Here is a 6,354-nt window from a genome sequence, read left to right on the forward strand (position 1 = left end):
CTATGGACTCTAGTTCGCTCTTTAATTCAAACTTCGGTTACTATGGGCTAAAGATCGTTCCTTAATGTAAAAACTTGATGAAACTTATATATTTAAAATCAGCATAAAAATCTGATACTTTTGATGTATCTATTGGTATCGAAGTTCCATTTTTTGGTTTTGGTTACTATTGAGCCGGGAACACACTATAGAGTATACGCTCAACTCTCTCATATACCTGGGATTTTAGGCACAATTCTTCCGTAAAATTTCAAACATGTAAGCTCATCAACAAATTACTCTTTTCGAAAGGGCCCAATGATGAATTTGACATGTCCCATTATTGTCTTGAATAACATCAAATTGTATAGTTTTTCCTTTCAACTTCAAGATGTGTAACATATAAAAGGGGTCAAAAGGAAAATACTTTTCAATATATGGACAGGAGTCCGCACGAACGATCCCCCACTACTAATATTACGCCGTTGAGTTACCCCCATTTGGGGTAATCAAAGGGGTCCACCAATCCGATGAGCAATGGAGAGGCCTCACCCTAGGAACGCCTCTTTCACGATCAAGGCAGCTTCCCAGCCAAGCCATGTAAGTATGATTAAATAAAAATAATTATGGGGGGGGGGACAGAGAAAAGTATTTTTCAAAATCCACAGAGGACAATTTTCTTGTGTATTTCTTTTACAAAAACAAAACAAGAAAACACGCTCATTTGCTGATTTTAAATATATAAATTTCATCAAGTTATGTCTTATCCATTAAAAGTTGCGAGCCTGAGAAAATTTGGGATATTTTGCGTTTGTTTATGGGGAAAACACCCCCTAAAAGCTATAGAATATTATTATTAAAAATCGCACCATCAGATTCAACGTATCAGAGAATCTTACTGTAAAAGTTTCAAGCTCTTAGTTTCAAGGAAAAAGTATATAATTTGATGCTGTTCAAGACAATAATGGGACATATCGAATTCATCATTGGGCCCTTTTGAAAAGAGTAATTTGTCGATAAGCTCACATGTTTGAAATATTACGGAAGAAGTGGGCCATTAACCCAAGCATATGAGAGAGATAAGCGTATACTCTATAGTGTGTAAATAGCAGTAGTTTTTAGGTTGGTTCAATATCCCTTTCAAAATGCACTGAAGATTTCAACTTAATACTCTAAGCTGTTCCTGGGACATAGCTGTTACGGCTTTTAAATAATAAGAATTGACATAATGTGTATCAATTTAGTTCAACATCCTCCTCAAAATTCCATTAAAATTTCACTATAATACCCTTAGCTTCAGGAATACTACTAGCAGTAGTCGTAGCATTAGTAGTAGCAGTTGCAGCAGTAGTTTTAGTTGTATTATCAGTTTTAGTCGCAGTAGTGTACCAGAGTACTTTTTGACTAGTTCAGTGTCCCCCCCTAACCTGCTCTGAAAGTTTCAACTTAATACCCCAGACAACTTCTAGGATATTACTGATGCACCTTTTCGGTAACCTGCATGCACGGAATGAACTGTACGTAAGAGGCAACCCGGCTCAAAACTCTAAAAAACGGAACTTTGATACCAATTAAATAAAAAACGAGTTTTTTTTACTGAAAATAAGGAGCGACATTCAAACTTAAAACGAACAGAAATTATTCCGTATATGAAAGGGGCTGTCACCTCCTCAACGCCTCGCTCTTTGCGCTAAAGTTTTTTATTGTTTTAAAACATAAAGTTGTGAGACACAGTTCAAACTTTTGCCTGGGAAGGGGCCAAGTTGCCCTCCAATTTTTTTGGTCACTTAAAAAGGGCACTAGAACTTTTGATTTTGTTCGAATGAGCCCTCTCACGATATTCTAGGACTAGAGGATCAATACAATCACCCCTGGAAAAAAAATTTTGCCTTAATTTTGTTTTTTGTAAATGACGTCATGCAATAAAAATTACAATGACGTTGTGCATGTAAAAAATACAACAAATATAACATTAAAATACAAACTTACAGCACATATACATTTTTGAACATTAAAATACTTTCACTTTTCTTAAAAGACTCTAAAATAATTTTGACTACATTTACATAAATAAGAAAAAAAACATAGCACCGATTTTTTTAAACCTGGAAAAATTTTTTCATTAAGATTCTATGACTTTTAGGGAATGTTTCTCCTTTTTTTAGAAAATAGGACAAATTTTATCAGGCTTTTAACTTTGGATGAGTAAGAATTAACTTGATGAAACTTATATATTTGAAATAAGCATAATAATTTGATTCTTTTGATGTATCTATAGATATAAAAAAACAATTTCAGAGATTCGGTTACTATTGAGCCGGCTTGCTCCTTACTAACAGTTCGTTACCACGAGCTGTTTGATAATAAGTTTTATTTTTCGTGTTAACATCAAAAGCTATAGAATTAAATAAAAAACATTATCTGTGTCAGGATTAAAATTGCTTAAAAAGTTTCTCCAACATAAAAATAACAACCCATACTCATACATGGGTTCTAATGGAGGAAACAGAAGAAAGATGGCGGTTATGCAGAATTTCGTGGTTTCAGCCACTTTTCTTGATTTTCAAGACTGCATATTTTCATTGTTGTTCAAGTCATGGGACTATAAATTTCCTATATAGTGGTTTTGGACAAGGCGTTAATCTTCTTTTTCGTACTCCTGAAAATAAAATGAAAAAATCTATCTCATTTCTTTCGCTTTTTTTACTGTAAGCCTTCTACGTTTCTAATTCCTAAAATACCTAGTTTTTCCTCTCCTAATACATTTTATCTACCTTTTTCTTATTTTTTTCTTTTTTTGCATCAGTTTCCCCATAAGTATCATTCTCCTTCCATTAATTTACGATACAATAATTTCAAAATTCACATTCTAGCTGCCCACGGCTTCAAGGGGCTGCTCCCATTCATTAGGCTTACAACATATAACATTAAAATACAAACTTACAGCACATATACATTTTTGAACATTAAAATACTTTCACTTTTCTTAAAAGACTCTAAAATAATTTTGACTACATTTACATAAATAAGAAAAAAAAACATAGCACCGATTTTTTTAAATAGATCACATTTCATCATATTTTGTTTTCGCTGGGCCTTGCGCTATTGGGTAGCTACAACAATCCTCAAATAAATTTCCCAAAAATCAAACATTTCACAATCCAGGCGAATCGTATCCCCCTCAATACATAAAATAAACTCCACTAATTCAAATCTAACTCTTCAAATCTAAGACCTCAAATCTAAACTCTATAATCTAAGTCTCAAATACTTCAAATCTAATCTTTATAAATTTTTTTAACCCTACAAATTCCTATATTATTTCTATTTTCTCTAAAATTATAATCAATCATAATCCCCAAATATTCTAAACATTCAATTAAATTTAAATCTTATATAATATATAAACTTAAAAATATTGAACAAATCTTGAAGCTAACTATAATAATCTAAAAATTCTGATCAAACTCTAAAGTCAAACACTTCATTAAAAGTTTGAAATATTTAACTTAAAATCTAATACTATTCCATAAATATATATTATATCTTTCAATTTTTACCAAAATTAAAAACTCCCTTTTCTAATCTTCTACCTAGATCCTTACCACAAAATCAAAAAACAAAATCTTAAAAATATAAAACCTTAAACCCTATAATTTTTTTATAAACTCTCCTTTTATTATTATTATTTTTTCAACAACACATCCTTTTCCATCAAGACACAAAAACTATTCCCTTCTACTTTAGACCAAGCATGTCCTCAATTTTCTTACACTTCACAATCCGTATCCTTTTCCATTCTGTTTTCCCGCGATTTATCACACCATAATCTTCCTTCTGCTTTTCTTTTCACTTCCATGTGTAATAACAAAAAACCAATACTAGGTACACTATTGTCTTTATATAGGCCTCATCACCTATCTTTAGGTACTCAGCTTTCTCTAAATTAACTTCATCTTTTTTACCTGTAATACTTGCCAATAAATTCCTCAGTCCTGCTACATTTATTTTTTTGTTTTTCACATTCTAACATTATGTGACACTGTGTTTCTAGTTTTTACTCGTATGGCTTACATAGTCCATTACTACCACTAATATTCATCTTTACTTTCGACTCTTCTATGGGCAAAAAGTTATGCATAAAGAAAAACATGTATTCTTTAAATTTTGGCGGCAACAGGCAACATTCTAGTTGTATGAAACTTTTGTCCACCTTCTTCTTCACTATAACTACCGTTTTCAATTTTTTTTTCGGAGGAAGCTGTTTCTTTTTTTCATAATGTTCCTTACGTTTTTCTTTGTAAATTTTCCCACTAATCTCAGTGACATTCCTAATTTTTCTTTTTCATAAATTTCTTCGAATATTTGATTATATTTCTTTTCTTTTTGTCTTATGTTTCATATCAAGCACTTGTTGGTGATTAGTTTTTCCTCATCACTTGTTCCAACATTGTCCTAATAAAAGATTCTTTCATCTTACATTCCGCATGTATGACATAAACGCCTCCATGATTTCTATGTATGAAAATATTGTATGTTTTGGAAATTTTTCATTCCATATTTAATGGTCATAAATTGGCTCATAAATTAACATAGTATTCACCTGATGGTAAGACAACAAACCTTATTGATTATGTTATAGTAAACCGAAGACTGGCAGGATCAATACCGTATACTAGGGTATATAGGAGTGCTGTTATTGATGTTAAAAGTAAAGATCACCATCTGGTAGTGTCAAGGGTTAGTTTAAATTTCAAACTTCGGAAGGGTAACTACCTCCCGGGAGTTTATGATGTTGGTAGACTCCAAGATTAGAATTTGAGAGAAACTTTCCAGGTACAGTTGAACATTAAACTGTATAATTTAAAATTTGATAATGTAGAAGATGGTTTGCATAATTTTAGAAAATAATTTGCGAATTTGCTGAAAGTGTCGTAGTGAAGAAAGCTTGGACTGTACCTATGAATATTTATGAAAAAGTTTATGTTTAATAGAAAGGAGAAAGGACTTGTACAAGAATTATTTGAGTGATAGATCATATGAAAATAAGAGGAATGTAAAGAGAGTGGAGAAAGTATTAAAATTTGAATTAAGGAGGTGTGAATTGGAGGCCATGGATAAAACTGCTGAGGATCTGGAAGATGCAGCTAGACGGTATAATATATTGTACTGTCATGTCAATAAATTGAGATGGAGTAGTCAATCCGTACTTGGCCAAATTAAAGATAGGAATGGAGCCACAATTAGCGATAAGGGGAGAATTAAAGAGGGATGGGCAGAACAATTTGATAATTTTCTAAACCAATACAGAGTTGCAGGAGAAGATATAGAGGAAAATGAAACAGTTTGTGATACCTTGGATATGAGGGAACATTTGTTTTGCGAGGAAGTATTAACGACAATACTAAAAGGATTAAAAAATAATAAGGCTCCAAGTGCTGATAGGGTAGTAAATGAGTTTCTTATATATGATGGCTCTGAGGTTAGAAACAAGTTACTGAAGATTATTAATATGATTTTTGAAAAAGGGGAAGTACCAAATGATTGTAGGAAAACCTTAATTAATCCACTTTATAAGAAGGTGATAAAAGTGAGTGTGGTAATTATCGAGGCATTAGTCTGGTCTCTGTAAGTAGCAAATTATTTCATACCTTATATCATACCTTTTTGACTGAGAGATGGCGTAGACAAAGTTTCAAGGGAAGAACAGTGTGGTTTTAGAAAGGCTAGAGGATGCAACGAACAAATTTTCACTTTTCTGTTAATAATTGAGAAGTGCCTGAGTTTTCAAACACCATTGGTCCTTAGTTTTAAATATTATGAGCAAGCGTTCAATTCTGTTGATAGAAGAGCTTTAGCCAAGGTTTTATCCTTTTATGGTATACCAGACAAATATAGTACTATGTACGAGAATAACACTGCTGCGGTTAAGGTAGGAAATGAGGCTAGCAGCTGGTTTTGTATTAAGTCAGGAGATAAGCCTGGTTGTGTTCTATCCAACTTTATATGAATTATTTTGATGTACTTTGCATTAAGGATAAAAGGAAAGGCATTGGGAGATCCCGAAATCAAATGAGGAGGGAAAAGTCTCCTGGACTTAGATTACGCTGATGCTTAAAGGATCCGAGAGGAAAGTGTGAGCAAAGTGAATTAACTTTTAGAGGTTTTGCGAGTTCAGGGTGCAAGAATAAGTTTGAATATTAATGTTAAGCAGACTACCTCACTAAGGCTAGGAATAAGGGAAGATGAAAAGGTGACATTGGCTATTGAAAAGATTGCTCAAGTGGGCAGCTTCACTTACCTTTGTAGTATTATTAATAAAGACGGTGGGAGCAGTGAAGATGTTAAAAGTAGAATAACTAAGGCTCAGGGTGT

General features: G+C 32.6%; 1 non-coding gene across 1 annotated transcript; it reads right to left on the reverse strand.

Annotated features, from left to right (window-relative positions):
- Nucleotides 1-421: 421 nt before the first annotated feature.
- On the reverse strand, nt 422-587 carry LOC148946988 (U1 spliceosomal RNA). Its single transcript, XR_016142491.1, has one exon. It is a non-coding gene; the product is annotated as a U1 spliceosomal RNA (small nuclear RNA).
- Between the last annotated feature and the right edge of the window lie 5,767 nt (nt 588-6,354).

This window comes from Artemia sp. Qi Xiang Cuo, chromosome 11 (assembly GCF_049724085.1).
Source record: "Artemia sp. Qi Xiang Cuo chromosome 11, ASM4972408v1, whole genome shotgun sequence".
Lineage (NCBI taxonomy): Eukaryota > Metazoa > Arthropoda > Branchiopoda > Anostraca > Artemiidae > Artemia > Artemia sp. Qi Xiang Cuo.